The sequence below is a fragment of the Odocoileus virginianus genome, chromosome 19 (genome assembly GCF_023699985.2).
Source record: "Odocoileus virginianus isolate 20LAN1187 ecotype Illinois chromosome 19, Ovbor_1.2, whole genome shotgun sequence".
NCBI classification, from domain to species: domain Eukaryota; kingdom Metazoa; phylum Chordata; class Mammalia; order Artiodactyla; family Cervidae; genus Odocoileus; species Odocoileus virginianus.
In genome coordinates this window covers 33,837,890-33,859,305 of record NC_069692.1, presented here as the reverse complement: position 1 = coordinate 33,859,305, position 21,416 = coordinate 33,837,890, and the positions used below count along the sequence as shown (strand labels likewise).

General features: G+C 39.8%; 1 protein-coding gene across 3 annotated transcripts in view; it reads right to left on the bottom strand.

The window, feature by feature from the left end:
* Positions 1-11,397, bottom strand: part of FBXL4 (F-box and leucine rich repeat protein 4) — a 73,863-nt gene extending 62,466 nt beyond the window's left edge. For 2 of the 3 annotated variants that reach the window (XM_020899770.2, XM_070450074.1), the window contains exon 1: positions 11,244-11,397. The gene's annotated coding sequence lies outside the window, so the exon portion shown is untranslated. Of the gene's footprint in view, positions 1-7,556; positions 7,605-11,243 lie in introns of all 3 variants that reach the window. The other variant, XM_020899772.2, reaches the window with a different exon arrangement.
* Positions 11,398-21,416: the final 10,019 nt, after the last annotated feature.

The window sequence follows — 21,416 nt, the reverse complement described above, 5'->3', positions numbered from 1 at the left end:
ATTTTACATTCCCACCAACAATGTATGAGAGTTCTGGTTGCTCCAAATCCTCACCAACAGTTATTACTGTCGATCTTTAGCCATTCCAGTGGGTGGGTCATGATACCTTATGGTTTTAGTTTGCATTTCTCAACTGACTACTAATGATGTGCCCTTATTTTCACGTCCTTATTTGCCACATGTATCTTCTTTAGTGAAATGGGTATTTTTCCCATTTTTAATTGTCTTTTTATTATTCATTTTTTTGCTTTCTTATTATTGAGTTGTAAGAGTTCTTCATACATTCTAGATGCACTCTTTTCTAGATATATGTTTCACAAATAGCTTCTTCCAATCTATCCCTATTTGTGCTTGCCTTTTCATCTACTTGATAATAGATTTATCTTTAGAAAATAGCTTCTCTTTAGAAAAGTTTTCTATTTTTAAGTCCAATTTATCATTTGTTTTTCTTTTATGACATACTTCTGTGTGTCCTGGCAAATGTTTTACTTAGGAGCAATTTCAAAAGAATAAACCCTAAGACAGATAGTGTTTAATATCTTAAATCTGAGAACAGTTAAATACAGATTAATCAGTTCTAAGATAATATCAAACTGGATGCTACAAACGCTTCTGGTGGGATTAGAAAATGGTACAGCCACTTTGGGTAAGTCTGAAAGTTTATTATAAAGTTATATACCCTTACCAAACCATCTAGCATTCCACTCCTAGGATATTTACTCAAATGTATTAAAACCTATATTCAAACAAAAACCTGTACGCAAATGTTTAGAGCAGATTTATTCATTCTCATTCCAATCTGGAGATGTCCAAGATGTCTTTCAACAGGCAAACGGATAAACAGTGGTACACCTATTCAGGGAACTACTATTCAGCAATAACAAGGAATGAGTTACTGACTCAGGTAACAGCAAAGATGACTTAAAATGCATTTTGTAAGTGAAAGAAGACACACACAAAGGCTACACAATTGTTTAATTTCATGTACATGATACTCTGGAAAAGGTAAAATTATAGGGAAGGAAAGCAGATCAGTGTTTACTGGGGAGTTAGGGAAGAAGACAGGGTTGAGTCTGATGACTACAAAGGGGCCACACAAAGGAATGCTTATGGCAGTGAGACTGCTCTGTATGCTTTTATTTTCAGTCTTCACTGTGGACCAAGACAGGGTAGAGATCTGGTATCCCAGAACTGGGTTGTTTACGGGCTGCTGCTGCTGCTGCTAAGTCGCTTCAATCATAGCCAACTCTGCGTGACCCCAAAGACAGTAGCCTACCAGGCTCCCCCATCCCTGGGATTCTCCAGGCAAGAACACTGGAGTGGGTTGCCATTTTCTTCTCCAATGCATGCAAGTGAAAAGTGAAAGTGAAGTAGCTCAGTTGTGTCTGGCTCTTCGCAACCCCATGGACTGCAGCCTACCAGGCTCCTCCATCCATGGGATTTTCCAGGCAAGGGTACTGGAGTGGGGTGCCATTGCCTTCTCCATGTCTATGGGCATCTTAGCTTATTAGTCAGCTTTTGACCAGCACACCCTGAATAATATCTACTAGTTGACATGTTCTGCCCATTCATTATGCTCAGGGTAAAGCCTGATCTCAGAGCCCCAGCCAACTCACCTGGCCTTAGACATCCATCCTAAAGACCTAGAAGCAACTTGGGCAATTAGAGCAACTTGTCTCCAACAAAAGTTAATGCAAAAAATAGGAGAAGAGTTTTAAAATAATAACTATTATCTTTAGTGTGAATTAACATGACATAGGCTCCATAAAATAAGTATAAGCTAATTTTTAAATTTTTTTTTAAATTTTAGAAATTAAAATCATAGTAGTCAAAATAAATTGAAAATTTAAATGAAAAAATAGGAACACAGATGCAAGAAACCCAATACCTATATAAAGTGAATTCAAGAAGAGATTGAAGCTGATGAAAGTTCAAAAAAATGCTAAAAGATAATGGAACATTTTAGAAATTACAAAGGAAAAAGAACTGACTCAAACTTTTATTCACATAGAAAAACAAACAACAAGCCAGAAACTATTTCTGGACACGCAAGTATTCCTCCCATAACTCTTCTTAAAAACATTACTCAAGAAAGTATTCCAGTCAAAAAACAAATGAATTAAAGTAAATAAACTTTAAAAGAGGAAGACACAATATTCAAGTGACCAGTGCCTTATAGTTAAATCTAAATCATTACAGATGCAGTACTGGTAAAGTTGAACAGGATGGTTAGGGAAAAACAGAAGTGATACAAAAGGAAATCAAATCAATAGAACCAAGAATGTGGGGAAGGCAAAGAGTCAAGGTCTTGCCTCATTAAATGGAGGAATAAGGGCAAAAGAAAGTCAGTTCTACATCCTTTCAGAATTTCCAAACTTTCAGGGGAGGGGAAAAAAAAAAGTAAATATGAATAGGTTAAATTTTCCTGTGAAAAAGTTAAGTCCTTTTGCACAAGGGATCCTTGTAATGGAGTGATTCTACATTTTGACTGTGGTGGCATGACAAGATCTACGTAAAATGTCAGAGAACACACACACAAAGGCACATAAAACTGAGGAAATCTGAGTAAAGTGTGTAGATTGGGTCAATGTCAACTTCCCAGGTGTACTATAGTGTTATAGTCATGCAAGATGTTACCACAGGAAGAAACTGGGTGAAGTATACATAAGATATTCCTTTATTATTTCTTTCAGTTGCATGTGAACCTATGATTATCTTTTATAAAAAGCTTTTTAACAATGCAAAATAAATAATAAAGAAAAACTTTCAGGTTGGGAGGGTGAAGGTTGGAAGGAAAAATAAAAGTCTGACTAAATGATGCTTGATATTTATAAGAGAGTAAAGCAAAATGATGCAAATAACTGAAAGAAACATATAAGCAATAAAAATCTATCCAGTACACACAAAACTGACAGAGATGGCAACAGTAATATCAGAAATCATCAAACAGAGCAAAACATATTTTATATTTTGTAAGATTGAAATCCACTAAGAACAAACATCTATAAGGATGAATCCAATCAAATTCATAGTCACAGTGAGAGGCTAATATATTCTGCTTACTGATTTATCAGTTTTGAGAAAACAGTAAATAGTGATATAGTACAAGGAATGTGTCAAGCCAAAAACAGGGAAATGACAGCTTATCAAAAATATTTTGGGAAAATGTCTACACACTTAGAAAAGTAAATTTAGAATACAGTTGATCCTTGAACAATGCAGGGGTTAGGAGCACCAGCCTTCTGTGCAGCTGAAGACCCATGTATAACTTACAACTGGCCATGCATATGCACAGTTCCTCCTTATCCACAGTTTTGTATCCCTAGGTTCATGCAACAGTGAATTGTTTAGTTCTGAGCATTTGCTACTGAAAAAAATCCACAGGTATATCGATTCCTGCAAGTCAAACCCATGTTATTCAAGGGTCAGCTGTATTACCCAAGCAACCATTTTTTAAAATTTAAGTAAGTAACACAAAATATCCAATAAGAGAATATGTACAGAGAGCATTTTAATAACCTTGGGATGGAAACTCAGGATGCCATAAAGGAAGAGAATACAGAACTGACAACATACATATTAAAGCTTTCGAGATGATTAGATAGCATCACCAACTCAATAGACATGAGTTTGAGCAAACTCTGGGAGGCAGAGAAGGACAGAGGAGCCTGGTGTGCTGCAGTCTATGGGGTCGCAGAGAGTCAGGCACGACTTAGTGACTGAACAAAAACAACATGGCAAAAGCTCCCAGAAAAAGCATTTAAAGAATAAACTATGAAAAAATACTAGCAATGGTGTACCAAGTCACTGACAGCCGTGACATGCAAAGAGCTATTACAAATTAACATGAAAAAGAGGACCATCAACAGAAAATTAAGCAAAGAATATGAATAGGCAAGGAGATATTCAACTCCATCAATAAGCAAACAAATGCAAAATTAAAACAGCAAAAGTACCTTTCATCCATAACATCATAAAATGTAAAAAAATGACATCATTTTAGCAGTGACTGTTGCAGAACAATTCTTCACAGGTCGCTCACATGTCTGCACATCTCACAAGCAGGGACACTGATAATCTCTGTTCCAGACTATCCTTTCAAAGGTCTTTATACAGCAAACATCGTTGGCACATAAAGAGAAGTCTCCCCCTGGAGTAGAGGGCAGATTTTTTTTCTTTTACTCTCCAGCATAATAAAGATAATGCCTCTCTCTAGGGTAAAAGTTAGGCAGACTTGCTTGCCTGTTATGAACAGTCAGGTTCCCTAAACTCAGGGTTTCACTCCTTTAATGTAATCTACTGCATATGCTTGAACTACCTGGCCCTCATCACATCACCCTGTGGAAATCACGGTTCAAGGAAGTGACAGAAGAAAAGAATGGCAGAAGGACAAGCGCTCACCCCCTCCCGGGAAAGGACGGAAACCACAACTACCTACTGAACAAGCAGCAACAGAACGATACTGAAACCGACAAAAAAAGATACCCCACATTAAAAGGCAAAGAAGAGTCAGAGAGACGGCAGAAGGGGTGCAATTACGATAAAATCAAATCCCATACCTGCCGGGGGCGTGACACACAAACTGCAGAACAATTAAACCACAGAAGTTCTCCCACTACTGTGAAGGTTCTGAGCCCCACATCAGGATTCCCAGCCTGCGGGTCCAGCAAAGGGACCAGGAACCCCCAGGGAATCAGACGTTGAAGGCCAGTGGGATTTGACTGCAGGACTTCCATGGCACCGGGGGAAACAGAGGGTACACACAGGACCCAGGGGGAAGGAGCAGGGATGCCACAGGAGACTGAACCAAGCCTACCTATAGTGGTGGAGGGTCTCCTGCAGAGGTGTGGGTGGCAGTGGTCCACCTTAAGGACAAGGGGACTGGCAGAGCAGTTCTAAGAAGTACCAGCTGGTGTGAGTTCTCTTGGAGGCCTCCACAAGCCGGACCATAGAGTCCGTAGGCTCAGGGCTGGGTCCTTAGGCCAAACAACTAACAGAGAGGGATCACAGCCCCACCCAGCAGCAGACAAGCAGATTAAAGTTATACTGAGCAAGGCCCTCACCACCAGAGCAAGAACCAGTTCTTTGCACTGCCAGTCCCTCCCATCAGGAAGCCTGCACAACCCTTTTAGATAGCCTCATGAGGCTTAGTATCATCAAAACAGACAACCCAATCAAAAAATGGCCAAAAGATCTAAACAGACATTTCTCCAAAGAAGACACACAGGTGGCCTAAAGGCCCATGAAAAAATATTCAACATCACTAATTATTCAGTCAGTTCAGTCACTCAGTCATGTCCAACTCTTTGCGACACCATGAATTGCAGCATGCCAGACCTCCCTGTTCATCATCAACCCCCAGAGTTTACTCAAACTCATGTCCATCGAGTCAGTGATGCCATCCAGCCATCTCATCCTCCATCGTCCCCTTCTCCTCCTGCTCCCGATCCCTCCCAGCATCAGGGTCTTTTCCAATGAGTCAGCTTTTTGCATCAGGTGGCCAAAGTATTGGAGTTTCAGCTTCAACATCAGTCCTTCCAATGAACACCCAGGACTGATCTCCTTTAGGATGGACTGGTTGGATCTCCTTGCAGTCCAAGGGACTCTCAAGAGTCTTCTCCAACACCACAGTTCAAAAGCATCAATTTTTCGGCACTCAGCTTTCTTCACAGTCCAACTCTCACATCCATACATGACCACTGCAAAAACCATAGCCTTGACCAGACGGACCTTTGTTGGCAAAGTAATGTCTCTGCTTTCTAATATGCTATCGAGGTTGGTCATAACTTTCCTTCCAAGGAGTAAGCGTCTTTTAATTTCATGGCTGCAGTCACCATCTGCAGTGATTTTGGAGCCCCAACAATTAAAGTCTGACACTGTTTCCACTGTCTCCCCATGTATTTCCCATGAAGTGATGGGACCAGATGCCATGATCATAGTTTTCCGAATGTTGAGCTTTAAGCCAACTTTTTCACTCTCCTCTTTCACTTTCATCAATAGGCTTTTTAGTTCATCTTCACTTTCTGCCATAAGGGTGGTATCATCTGCATATCTGAGGTTACTATTTCTCCCAGCAATCTTGATTCCAGCTTGTGCTTCTTCCAGCCCAGCGTTTCTCATGATGTGCTCTGCATATAAGTTAAATAAGCAGGGTGACAATATACAGCCTTGACATACTCCTTTCCCTATTTGCAACCAGTCTGTTGTTCCATGTCCAGTTCTAACTGTTGCTTCCTGATCCGCAAATCAAAACTGCATTAAGTTATCACCTCATACAAGTCAAAATGGTCATCACCAAAAAATCCACAAACAATAAATGCTGCAGAGGGTGTGGAGAAATGGGGACCCTCCTCCACTGTTGGTGGGAATGTAAATTGGTTCTGCCACTACAGAGAACAGTATGGAGGTTCCTCAAAAATCTAAAAATAAAGCTATTATATCACCCCGGAATCCCACTCCTGGGCACATGAAAGCGAAGTGAAAGTGTTGCTTGCTTCGGTCATGTCCAACTCCAGCGATCCCATGGACTGTGGCCTGCCAACCTCCTCTGTCCATGGGATTCTCCAGGCAAGAATACTGGAATGGGTTGCCATTCCCTTCTCCAAGGGATCTTCCCAACCCAGGCACAGCACCCAGGTCTCCCGCACTGCAGGCAGACTCTTTACCATCTGAGCCACGAGGGAAATTATATATCCAGAGAAAAACATGGTCTGAAAGGATACACGCACCTCAACATCCACTGCAGCACTGTGTACAACAGTCAAGACGTGGAAGGAACCTAAATGTCCATCGACAGAGGAATGGATACAGAAGATGTGGTCAATACATGCAGTGGAACATTACGCAGCCATTAAAAATAAACAATGCCATCTGTGGCATCATGGATAGACCTAGAGATTGTTAAGTCAGACAGACAGAGAAGAAATATCAAAGAACATTTTTTATATGCAAAATCTAAAAAGAAATATTTGTTGTTGTTTAGTCACTGAGATGTGTCTGACTCTTTTGAAACCCTATGGACTGGGACCCCATGGACTGTAGCCCACCAGGCTCCTCTGTCCATGGGATTCTCCAGGCAAGAATACTGGAGTGGGTTGCCACTTCTTTCTCCAGGGGATCTTCTGTATCCAGGGATCAAACCCACACCTCCTACATTGCAGGCAGATTCTTTACCACTGAGCCACCAGGGAAGCCTCAAAAAATACACAAATGAACTTATTTACAAACAGATACAGACTCACAGACTTAGAGAATGAATTTACGGTTACTGGCGGAAGAGACAGTTAGGGAGTCTGGGACTGACGTGTACATACTGCTATATTTAAAATGGATAATCAACAAAGACTTTAGCAACTAAAAAATGATAACAACTGTATAGCACAGGAAATTCTCTCAATGTTATGCAGCAGCCTGGATGAAGGGGAGTTTAGAGAATGGATACATGTACATGTACGGCTGAGTTCCTCTTCTGTCCACCTGAAACTACCACAAAATTATTAATCCACTATACTCCAATATAAAATAAAAAGTTTACAGAAATAATTATCTCTGCCCACTGTTACTGCTGGCTCCTGTCTTCTACCAGCATCCATCAAACGGTGAGCCTGCAAACAGGGTAAAATTCAATCTCGACAATTCCTGGCAAGGATTCAGCAACAGCAGGCAACATTTTCAGAAACGGTATAAGCTGACTCTGACAACAACCTTTTGAAGAGAAATATGGAACGATCTATCATAATTTAAAACATATGTAACTTTTTATTTTTTAAAAAAGGTATATAACTTTTGACCCAGCGATACCGTGTCTAAGCATTCACACTAAGGAACTAAATAAATGTGCAAATATATACACACAATAGGAATCCCTGAGGCTTTGTTTCTAATAGAAAGAAATTCAGAATAGCCTAAATATCACCAGGGGATTGGTTAAATAAATTTTGGGTTATTCCTACAATGAAATATCAAAAAGACTTTTAAAAGATAATGTTATATGCACCAACACAGAAAGATGTTCATCAATTATTACTAACTGGAAGTTACTTAACATTATACATAGTATACTGCTAGTTATGAAACACATGTAGACTTACACACATGTATTTTTAATGTCTGGAAGGAAAAGAGAACAAATGATTAAAAGTGACGATCTCTGGGGAATGGGGTTACTAGAGAGGTGGACACACATTTTTACTTGCTCCTTTGGCTCTTTCTGTATTACTTTTCTAAAAGAATGTATGCATTTATTCTATGATCTAATAACATTTCTAAGTATCTATTATAACAACACTTGAAAATTCATTACATTTAAGTTGTTCAATCGTAAAACACAAATGGACATGGGGCAGTCCCAGGGATCATGTCTACAGGCATTTATCCCTTGTGAGTGAGTGAAAGTCGCTGGGTTACATCCAAATTTTGGGGACTCTACAGTCCATGGAATTCTCCAGGCCACAATACTGGAGTTGGTAGCCTTTCCCTTCTCCAGGGAATCTTGGGATCTTCCCAACCCAGGGATTGAACCCGTGTCTCCCACATTACAGGCACATTCTTTACCAGCTGAGCCACAAGAGAAGGCCCAAAATACTGAAGTGGGTAGCCTATCCCTTCTCCAGCGGATCTTTCTGACCCAGGAATTGAACCGGGGTCTTCTGCATTGCAGGCGAATTCTTTACCAACTGAGTTATCAATCTCCAGCATTGCAGGTGGATTTTTTACCAACCGAGCTATCAGGGAAGCCCAATTTATCCCTTAGAGCTACTGAAACCTACTACAGAACATTCTGAGTCCTAAGTGAAGAGGAGAGACACACTCACAAACACACAATGCAAAGTCAAAAGACACCCAGATTTTGAATCAAGCTGCTTTTCTAGGTACAATTCTGAGGAGCAACTTTAACAGGGCAAGTTCTAACTTAGCAAGAGAAGGGATTTATTTAACAATGGTTAAAAATTCAACTGACCATGAGAAAGGCAAGCTAAAAAATAATTTCAAGAGGCAAGAAACTTTAAGGAAGGGGTGGGGTAGAGAGGAAGGGGTAAAAAGGGACTCAACTTACCCTCTCTAAACGGGTTCATTTCAATAATATTTAGAGATGTCTACAATATGCTGGGCACTATTTGAAGCACTATACATTAAAACACATTATAAAACTAAAGTAATAAGAGCAGCATGGTATCAGCACAGGAAGCCAGAGGTTGCTAAACATTAATTCAGTAAAAGTTTCAAAAATATACTAGAATTAGGGCCTCAGATAAAAACAGTATTTGCCATCAGTAGGGGAAAACAGAATTCTACAATTGCTGGTGGGGACAATGGCTGACAACTACAAAAGAAAAAGGGGTGCTTTATTTCCTTGCTTGTATTAAATACTGGAGAAGGAAATGGCAACCCACTCCAGTATTCTTGCCTGGAAAATCCCATGGATGGTGGAACCTGGTAGGCTACAGTCCATGGGGTCACAAAAAGTCGGACAGGACTGAGCGACTTCACTTTCACTTTCATACTAAATACATTTGAGGTAAAGACTTAAATATGAAGAATGCTCGGTTGCTAAGTCATGTCCGACTCTTTGCAACCCTATGGACTAGCCCACCAGGCTTCTCTTTTCATGGGATTTTCCGGGCAAGAATACTAGAGTGGGTTGCCATTTTCTTCTCCGGGGGATTCTGCTGTCCCAGGGATCAAACCTGCATCTCCAGCATCTCCTGCATTGGCAGGTAGATAATTTACCACTGAGCCACCTAGGAAGCCCAAATATGAAGAATAAGACTATGAAAAGTACTAGAAGAAAATAAAGGAGTATTTATATACAATTCATGTGGCAAAACATCTTTCTTAAGAGGATACCAGAGTTAGACCCATGAAGTTAAAACTGATTACACTGATCACAGCAAAAGTTAAAGATGATGCGGCAATGAAACTTACACAGTAAAGAAATAGGAGTTTTCTCTTTACTGGCCATAGTTAGAAGTAAAAGATAAATAGCAACATTTTAAGATGCCTTGTACACAGGACTGTAATTGCATTACTGGATCATGGGTGCTGGTAAAAAGGATATAACTATCTTATACGGATTTGACTTTTCTGATTTTTACGTCCGTAATAAAAGGGAAGAGTATGTAAATGCAGGGCCCAAAAAAAGCAAATTTGGGGGGAGTAGTGAAAAGGGAGAAAGAGGGTAGAAAAGAAATGGTACTCTGAAAGGAAGTGCGGAAAGAAGGAGCCAATTCAATGAAGAAGTAGAGTGTCTACTATGGGGTGACGCACAGTACCACTAAAAAGATTACATACACTGTCCCTTTCCCCCAAGAGCTGAGTATCTAATAAAGGACTAGAGAAGCCTTGATGTCTCAGGAAAATATCCCTCTACTCAGCCAACATATTGTAATACAGGACAACACAAGCATGAAGTGAGCTTTAAGGGGTGGGGGGTGCGGGGGGCGGAATGTATTTATATTCTGAACTTAAGACACCAAAGAGGGCATGCCAAGAAGCAGTAAAGGCAGCCTGTGTCCTCTAAGACATCAAAGCAAGCAAGATCTCCGCACCTAGTGAGTCCTCCAGGGCATAAAGCCAGACGCCCCTTCAACTACCTGATCGCAGGTTTATAGCATCTTAACTTTCTAATTACTTGTATATTTTAACTCGTGACTACATGAAAGGCTTTGTGGCAACGAGTATTTGGAAAACCATCAAGGAAATCCCAAACCGCTCCCACTGCAAACAGGCTGACAAGAAGGCCAAGTGGATGCTCACCATCTCACTGCATTCTAAGGATAGCTCTAAACAGAGAAACAGGGCTGCCGCCGGGCATCTCGTTACAGTCCTGAGTTAAGACACAGGCCTGACTAGGCGAAAACCATCGGGTGCCCAAGAGAAATCAAAGTAGCACGCGCAGGAGCAACAAGTACACAGGCGGGCGCGTGGCCAACTCGGGGTTGCAGGGTCAGCGCTACCTGCCAACCCCGCAGTGTAAACAACCCTGCGCCGCCCGCACTGGGCGACGCCTCACGCCTAGCAGACAGTCGTGCAGAGAAGCGGCGCCGGAGGCAAGTTAGATGCTTGCAGGGTCCCAAGCAAGCCCAGGAAACGCAGGCTGGCGGCAGAAGGGCGGAAAGCAGGAGCGGGGACCTCTGCCGGGAGCCCCGGCTCCCCAAAGAGCGGCTCCGCCCGGGCCCGGCCCAGCCCCAGCGCCGGAAGAAGACTGAGACCCCCAGGAGGGAGAAGTAAAGGAAGGGCCGTACCCTGCAGGGTCCGGGAGAGGCGCGCGCCGTGGCTTCACCAGCGACCAGACGGCGCGGGAAGGCCGGGGCGCGGGGGCGGCTCCCAGGCTCCCGCGCTGCGCCGAGACCGCGGCGAGCCCGGCCCAGGGCGACCCGGAAGGAAGACGCTCGGGCCGCGCTGAGGGGCGGGGCCAGGACGGGGCGGGGCCACGTCGGCGTCTGGACCGCCCCCTCCCAGGCCGAGGGGAGGAGCTTCCTACTGCTGTTCTGGCCTGAGCGGTACCCTACGAATTGCCAGTTACTCCTCAAGGGGCACTGGGTGCAAATGTGCTGTGGAAATAATCTCTTCCTCTAATCGGCCTGCCGTCAGTAATGTAGTAGAGTTAGGGCTTCTTCAGCCTAGAGTCGTTGGGTCAGGGGATGCTCAAGGATTATGGGTGTTGATGTTCTCAGAAGAAAAGGGGAACAGAAGTAATAGGTGCTCTAAAGGCATACTTCACCAAATTTACAAAACTCTTCCGTCCCAGAAACAAATCCTTTTTGCAGGCTCATCTCCCTCCCAACATTCCGAAGCCCGTGATTATTACCTCTGGTGAAGAAGATGCTCCCATGGTCTCCCTTAATCATTTTAATGTATTTTCGATACAGAAAATATTACCCTTTCTTTAGTTTGCGTATTTATCTTGCATATGGCACACTTTCCATTAAGATGGAACACATTTAATAATGAAGAAAGGTAAAACCACACATTACTTGCTATCTAATTACTCCTAAAGAGGCAAAATAATAAATATATTTATTCTTAAATTATATAGCTGAACGGAGCTAATATATGATGTACAGTATAAATTGTATACAAAGCTGGAAATTTTTCAAATAAATTGGAGCTTAATCCCCATTCTACCCTCAGCTCTCCTTGAGTGTGGCCAGCACCTGGTGACTTGCTTCCAAAGAAAATGGAAAGGAGAGAAAAGTAGCTTTATGGTGGAGAAAGCTGGGAAACACTATCTTGGTCAAATGGAAGTTAACACCGTTAGTGATAAGCCAAGTTGGTAGCATGTACTTTGACATGGTGTGATGAAAAGGGTACTTCATTTCTGTGACAGTCTTCCTCAAACCCCATAAACCCTGTCTACCCTTGAGAAAACATCAAAAACTCCAGGTATCCTATAAAAAACTTGAACAAAATACCAAAATTTTTTTCATGGGAAAAAAAAAACAGAAATTTTCACAGACCAGAGCTCTCTCTGTTAGAAAACAGGGCCACTACATGTAACATGGTATTTTTGAATGCGATCCTGGAACATGGCAAGAACATTAGTTGGAAAACTAATTGTAGTAGAGTGATGAATGAAATTTAGTTAATAGTGATGTGCCAGTGTTGGTTTCTTAATTTTAACAAACATACTATTTAACATACAATGTTAACAATAAAGGGAAAACAGATGAGTGATATAAGGGAACTCTCTGTACCATTACTGGAACTTTTCTGTAAATCTCGATCTATTCTAAAATAAAGAGTGGATTGCAAATAATAAATTAATTTACAAGTAAATGAAACTGACCCTTTTATGGTTGCCAGAGAGACTTGAGTTGATGTCCATAAAGTACTCAGACTCAATCTTGCTAAAACAGGTTCTCATTTAATTTCTAAATAAACTTTTCATTGAAGCATTAAAATATATTCAGAAAAAGCCACAAAATGTAAGTGAAGAGTTTAACAAAAAAAAAGTGAGCATACACATATATTCACCACTCAGATAAAAAAAATTAATTACTAGCACTCAGAACCCTATCTGTACTGTTTATACTTCCTCAAAGGTAACTATTATCCTGACTTCTAATACCAGAGATACATTTTGCTAACTTTTGCCTTTATATAGTTAGGTTCATACATGATACACTTTTCTGAATCAGGCTTCTTTCTCTCAACATTAGATTTGGGAGAGTTATTTATGTTGTTAAGTGTAGTAGTTTATTGAGTTGCTGTTGCCCAAATATGCCATAATTTATTTACCTATTCTACTTGTGATCAACATTGAGTTGTTTTTAGTTTTTAGTGATGATGCCATGAAATTCTTACTCATATCTTTCAGTGCCTATCTTCTGCCTGCCCTCCCATACATTTCTCTTTTTTTGGTGTGTAAGAAATGTAATAGTTGGTGCTGTTGTTTCATGTAGTATTTTGGTTTAGTTTTGTTTCTAAAGCATTTGAAGTCCTGCTTGGAATGTATATAAGGTTATATTTAAAGAAAGGAAAAGACTAGGGCAAAGTTCCATTTCTGTGAGTAAATGGAATTTTGATCATCATTGTTCAATCTATTCTCTCTCCAACCTCTCATCTCATGGGCCACGCCATTGTATGCTTTGTTTGCTGGGCAGAAGAGCCAAGTGAGGCCAAGGAAAAGGGTGATACTTATCAGTTCATGATGGCTCTGATTTGATAGATGGACTAATGCCTGGTTATTAAATGGACTGTTGTTTGCAACTGAATAGCATCCCACGCCGTAACAGTGCTATTACAAATAAAGAAAGTCCCAACAAAGCTTAATTGTGCTTAAAGTCACCAGCTCAGCAAGCTGGTTATGATCCATTCTATGTTAGCTTCAAAAGTTACAATGTTCTACTCAGATGGGGAGGCGGGCAAAGAAGCAGCAGGTTCAAAACTCTTCTTTGTCTCTAACTCTTGAAGCTCTCACCATCATAACCTCTATTTTCAAGTGATTTTTCTTCATCTTAGAAAGAAATGTCTACCAGTTATAATAAGCTTTCATGACAAGGAGTAAGCAAGCCAATGAGATAATATACCAGAGGGGCAGAGATCTCATTCATCATTCTTCCCAGGGGACCCAAAATGTCTTCACAGGCAGGTGAAGAAAAAACCCTTAGGTTTTCTGTTACTGGCTCCTAAACAAGCTCTTCTGTCACGACCTCTCAGAAAATGCAATCCCATACATTTCTTACATAACTCAACCAAAATAATTTACCCCTCTGTGAAATTTTAAGTTAACTAGTTTGTTGGAAAATGACTTTCACTCAGTAATATTAGTCCAGGGTTTTTAAAATGCAGCTGTTGAAAGAGCATGACTAATCAACAGTAGAAATGGTCTCTCCGTGTACTTTTTTCTAACTTCTTACAATCTAGTAAAAAGTTTCAATTTAATATTAATGTGTCACAAAATTAGTCTAGATATAGTCACAGCCATTAAAAAGAAAATACGAATTTTAAGCAAGAAGCCCCAAAGTCATGTCCAAATCCCTTTTTTTACAGATAAGGAAACTGGGACTCAGAGAGGTTAGGTGAATTCCCCAAATCAAAGTGTCAGAACTGTCTGTGAAACCTAGTTCTCTGACTTTAAATCTAGAGTCTTTTTTTAAAATGATACTGCATTATTATTTTATAATTTAACAAAACCTTAACTAATCATGCTTCTGTCTTACTATCATAACCTTGAAGGAGCTGAATACAATAGAAAGAAAATTGAACTTGGGAGTATCCTGCTCCTCTATATAAGTAACTCTGTGATTTTGGGTAAGCTACAACTTATCTGAGCTTGTCCTCGGGTCTATAAAATGTGCCTAACTCACAGGCAGTGGAGAGGTTTAAAAGAAATACATGTGAAGGCACTTTGTGAGCTATAAAGTAATATGCAAATGTATGAATATTATTAATATTTATTAAAACATGTTGAAGATCAGAAATTGAGTCTTTTCTGCACAAAATGTCAGAATAGGACCTTCAAATTCACTCTAGTCTAATCCTTCCCATTGTCATCAGAAGAGAGAAAAGCCTAGAAAAAGTGAATAATTAATTCAAAGGCTTATGGTAAATTTCTGGCAAAGCCAAGACTTGAATATAGGTCTCCTAACTTACATCTGCTAATGTCTTTGATAGTGAAGTGAAAGCTGCTCAGTTGTGTCCAGCTCTTTGTGACCCCATGGACTGTAGCCTGCCAGGCCCCTCTGTCCATGAAATTCTCCAGACAAGAATACTGGAGTGGGTAGCCGTTCCCTTCTCCAGGGGATCTTCCCAACCCAGGGACTGAACCCAGGTCTCCCACATCACAGGTGGATTCTTTACCATCTGAGCAACATTGGAAGCCCAATAATAAGTGAATACTAATTACAAACCAGTAACATGGTTTAAAATAACCGGATAAACCTTTAGACAACTTACATAGGCAAATAAGTGATATCTTGAAATACTTTAAAAAAATATTTTAGAGGACTTCCCTAAGGTTTAGTGACCTGAAACATGGCATCTAAGCCTGCACACCACAGCTAGAGAAAGTCACAGCAAAGACTCAATGCAGCCAAAAAAAAATTTTTTTAATGTTTTCACATGTACTGTTCTTTCTTCTGTAGCTTGGATCATTTACTTAAAATGTTTAGCATTAATAAAAGATTGTCAGTGGTGGAGAATAAAAGAGAAGCTCCACCTGGAAGCAGTGGACACAATAGAACTCTTCCTGAGGTAGCTTCACACCTATGGTTCTGTGATAGATGGAACACACAGCTTGAAAATGAAGATTATGGTCAGGACCTCCACTGAGCCCAAATGAAGCTACAATCTCTCTCCTTCCAACTTCTTCCAACAGGAATACCTGTTTTAAGTGGAGATGCTTTTGAAAGAGTTCTTGTGTGTCTGCATTAAGCAGATCCCTGTGGTCTATTCACAGAGTGACATAGTAATCAACAGAAAAAAATCAGTTTCTCTGCCATACAGATAAAGCAAAAGTAACATGTGACTTTCTGAGAGTTTCAGTAGTAACCTTCCATATAATTCAAAGTATTTAATCCTTCACAATTATTTTGTCCTCAGTAGAAGACTTGAGGGGACTAAACTATCCAGATAAACACTCAGTATTCATTCATTTATTTGTGTCCTGGCACAAGTATGAATATACTGGCCCCCTGTAACGTAATGTGTGTATTTATTTAAAAGAAAAATATGAAAATATTTTTTCTAGGTTTTATCCATTGGAACATAAAGAAGTATATCCTATTTTTACCAATGAGCCTTAAATATTTTCCCAAAGTTAATATAAATAATATCATCTATATAGTGAGTACACATGCCCCAAGAATAATTTATTCTGCATAATTTAAAATGAAATCTGTACAATAATTGATGAATCTTTATTACAAAGCTTCTCCCAAACTCAGTACCCTTTGACGATGCATTTCCTTCATCCGGCAGTATCTCTCATCTCTCTGCTCTGCTTAGTCGCTTAGTCATGTCTGACTCTTTGTGACCCTACAGACTGTAGCCCACCAGGCTCCTCTGCCCATGGGGATTCTCCAGGCAAGAATACTGGAGTACGTTGCCATGCCTCCACCAGGGGATCTTCTCAACCCAGGGATCAAACCGGAGTCTCTTGCATTACAGGCAAATACTTTACCATCTGAGCCACCTAGGAAGCCCATTTGTCTATGATGTAATCAAATAGAGGCAACAGATTATGTTTCTTTTTTGGATAGTGTGTAAAGGGACAAACATCGTCTGAAAAGAAGCTCCCTAAAAGTGCATCTTTAAGTATCATTCTTTATGACGCTGTAACTGTTTGGGATTTTTTGACTAGAATCCTCAGTACCTTATGGGGAAATATTCCTCCATTTGACTCAAAGAAATAGGAAAACAAATTTTTAAAATAGCTTTCTTTTTTTCTCTTTCTTTTGATTATAAATTGTAGACGTTTTCCAAGTTTTGAGGAGAAATTGACTTTCCTCTTTAAAGGGGTTCTCAAAATGTTACCAAGGATAAAGTTCCCTATTATACACTATCCTTTTGCTATTCTTTTTCTTGTTTATCATTTCAGCCTTTAATGGTGAGAGATCTGATTGCTTTAGAGTAGGGGGTCTTTCCTCCAAATCAAATAAGTCACAAAGCAAGTCATTAAAAGAAGAGGTGAAAAGCCAGGCTGGGCTGCTGGCAGCAGGCCCCCTTCCGCCTGCCTCTTGGCCTCTTGCCCCCTGAGAATGCCTGTGGCTGCCAGAACAGCACAAACATCTTGGAGGTGGGCCAAACAAGATTTAACAATGGTCAGCGGGACTGATCTGTTATGGAACCAAGCACTTGATTTACTATTTCCTAAGTAGATTGCTATTCATATAGTGTTGGACTATTTTGTAGGATGAGAGGTCTTGAGCTAATTTCAAATTTGGATGTCCTCTTTCCCTAATAATGAATATTTTTCCATAGTCTTTAGTGCAGCAAAAAAACAAACTTAATGCAATCACTCAAAAGTACCTCTTTAGGAAAACAACACAAGTATTTGAAATTCAAAAGAGTGGGTTTTTGAGCTACTTTTTGTGAAGGTCATATTTTAAGGATGGGAGGGGCCGTTTGGGGGGAAGGACAATATCAGTATTTATTCTCTCACTAGTAAGCATTTATGTTCATTTAGACTGAGAGCTGGACCTCACATACAAATTGTGTTTGGTGGTTCATTCTATTTCAGTTCTGTCTGTGCCTCTTACTGTAAGTAGGAATCTAAGCAGGCATTCTTTTCAGGGAATGCTTGACAAATACCATTTGTAGTAAAAATAGTAAAAGTCATATATGCCAGTACTTCTCAAACTTTAATGAGCTTTTGAATCTCCTGGAAATCATATTAAATAGATTCTGATTTTGGGTGGATCCTGAGTTCTGAACTTGTAACAAGCTCCCAGGCAATGCGAATGCTACTGAGCCTTCAGCTACACTTTGAAGAAAATGCTTTAGGCCATTTCACTTGCCAATATTGTATCCAAACGAGGAGGATTTAGCAGGACCAAGTACCAATATTATAGAGCAGTATCTCAGCTTTGACTGAAGTCTTAAACAAGGTAGTGAATGGGTAGAATCTTGTTAAACATGTGTGTGACTCCTTTAGATGGTTTTAATTTCTTCAGGAACAGGCCAAGTAGTGGTGGCTCAGTGTTAAAGAATCTGACTGCAACGCAGGGGCTGCAGTTTCGATCACTAGGTCAGGGAGACTCTCTGAAGAAGGAGATGGCAATCCACTCAGTATTTTTGCCCAGAGAATCCCATGGACAGAGGAGCCTGGTGGGCTATAGTCCATGGGGTCACCAAAGAGTTGAGACATGGTTTAACAACTAAACAATAACAACCAAGTCCAGATTTTATTTTCATTTTACTGAAAGAGCTAGTGCAAGAGAAAAATCTATAAGTGATGCCACAAGTGGGCATCCCTACAGTCTCAGAACACTGTCTCTCATCCATCTTGCAAGGTAACTGAGGAAGCCAGCAGCCAGTATTAGCAGAGTTTTGTAGATACAATTCTGGCATGGGCCAAGGCTGCATGAGCTGGATGAGTTTAGCTTTCTATGTGTCAAAGTTCTCAACCAGTAATGTTGGTCTCTAGTGGCTGTTCTGCTGTGGCCTGCTTTTGTTTTCACCAAGTCCAAGTGCAGCCCAGAAATGAGAGCAGAAGAAAAATACTAGATTTGTTATTCATAGCAACAGCTCGAAGCCCAGACAGCTTCAGGGTAAATCTGAGCAAGGTCTTGCTGTGACTTTGTGACCAAAGACTTAATGGTCTCATATCATTAGTGGGCTCTGGCATTTTATCAAACCTGTGATATTGACCAACTACCAGTAATTGCTGATTTATGGGCAAAGGTTTCTCTGCCTTATTTCCTTCAGGATTCTAATATACGTTCATCTTCTGGAAATGGGTTGAATCAAGTCAGTTCACGTTCTCTGTAAGCTTTGCTGTTGACATATCTAAACAGAGCACATCTTGCTCTTTTACCTGTAGCTGTTGAGATGACCTTGTAGCACTTATGTGCCTTAAGCTATCCCTTTAAGAGAACAGCCATACTTTCATGCATTCAGGGAGGGCAGTTAACAGACTAGAGCACTGGGGAAATAAATTTTATTGTTCTATAATTGTCAAAAACTCTTTACTTAAGCAGGATACAATAATGCTAGAACTAGAAGGATTCATAAAGAGCATCTAATCCAGGGTGACAAATGAGTTTCACTTCCAGTGTCACAGGACAGAGCAGTGAGGGAAGATACGCCTTTTATTTTCCAATCCAGATCTAATATCAACCCTAACTTCTTTTTTTTAATTTATTTTTAATTGGAGGCTAATTGCTTTACAATGTTTACAATGTTGTATTGGTTTCTGCCATATAACAGCGTGACCCTAACTTCTGAGTTTTTCTATTCTTTCCTTCTCTCTCTCTCTCTCCTTTTTTTTTATTTCTCTATCCAGATACAAATACTAACCAGGCCTCAGAGTTACATCTGAGGAAGGATTGGGGACATACCGAGAGCCTCGGACAACTCTGCCAATTTCATCTCCCCTTCACACTTTCTCTACCCTCTATCCCATGACTGACCAGCAGCTGGGGCTCCCCAAAACCACATACATGACAACCTTTATTCTCTAGCATTTTTAAAGGGGTCTGTATTATAACTGGGTGCTTTGTACCGGATTCCATGATCACAAACGTTCATGTTACAGCAGTCCTTGAATCATATTATAGAATGTTTATGACCAAGTCACAGCTCGCAGTAGTTGGGTACGTAGATACGTCTCTGGTTTCCATTTATATCCTTTCCCAGAATCAAGGCTTCAAAGTTGCTGTCAGGTGCCCCCTTCCCTCTTCACACTTCCTCATTCAGTGCCTATAGCACTGGGAGGGTGGCAGAGGGTGGTGACAGCAGCATTTGAGACCTTATAATATCCTGGAAGCATCCACGTGTAGAAATATATTTTGTCCTGTTTACTTCTGTCTTCAGGAGAGTGTTAATTGCAGCCAAGACGTCTAGAGCTGATTTAGATCTCTCTCTGGCACTATGACCTTGGCTGGTACTTCACCTTTTTGATATTTTGTCAAGTGTGGATAATGGCATCTGCTCTTAAATGTGGTTAATCAAAGATATGCAAAAGAACTTCACTGTCTCCACAGGAAAGTTTCTAGTCTATATAAACACAAGGGATTATTAAGATACTGATATTTTCAGGCTGAGTTAAGTGTGATTGAATTTTGCACCATTAAATGTGCATGTTCAGTGATTTTGTTATTGGTGGGCTGATTCTTGATATGTTAATGAAGACCTATGTATAGTTTTCTTGATTAACTCATGGCTCAGGACTTGTTACTTCAAGCACCAAACAAGATTCAGTTTTTTGAGACATTGCATCCAATATCTCAATTATTCATCTTAGGAATTAGTATAAAATTAGCACAGATCCCTGTTCATATGGAAATAGATGGGTATGTTAATTGAAATGCTGTAGCTGGAAAAAATTTTGCATAATGAAAGGATTGATATTAATATCTTTGAATGGAAGATGTATATCATATTGTTAGTAAGGAACAATTCATTCATGTGTACTTGTTCTAAGCAATTATTTTATGTAGTTTATCTCACTTCCAAAGTAGAAGCTATTCAATATATCTAGCAAATATTTTGAAATAGAAATATGCTAATAACACTTTTTAACTTAAAATCATGTTAAAACATAGGAAAATTTTCTTGCTTCTTCTTTTCATATTTTCTATCACTTTCCATGTTCAAATTTTCACATTTAGCTGCTGTAAGTGTTTATTAATTCTTGATCAGAACCAAATAATTAGGGTACACTTCTACCAACTATCCAAATTAAACACTAGGTGTCTGTGATAATTTGCCATCACTAAAATTCCTTGTTTCTCCCAGGTAAGTCCCTTGAAGTCATTTCTGAAATTATATACAAAGTTAAGCCCAATAGTAAGAACAATAAATTACAGAAATGTGAAGGAAATGAGACACCAATTATAACATATGTAAATCTATATATATTTATACTTATGTACACATACACAAATACACCAAACTCAAGCCAAGGATCTGATAAGTTTTAAATTTCTGAAGCTTATTATAATATATAAGAAATACATACATATCATATAAACTTTATTACAATATGATAACCTTATCATATTATTTCACTGTTCCTTGTCATTTAGAAATTTAACTCAGAAATTTAATTCAACAAGCTTGTATTGAGGATCTCTTATGTGAAAGGCATTCTGCTAAATAGGACATAATCCACATGTACAGATATCTTAATCACAAGAAGAGGATTTTAAAGTATTATAAACAAAATTTTGAGGGAGCATAAAGTTGGATAAGATGACAGCAAGCATGGCTTCTTAAAAGAGCTGGTCAGCTTCCCCGCTGGCTCAGCAGTA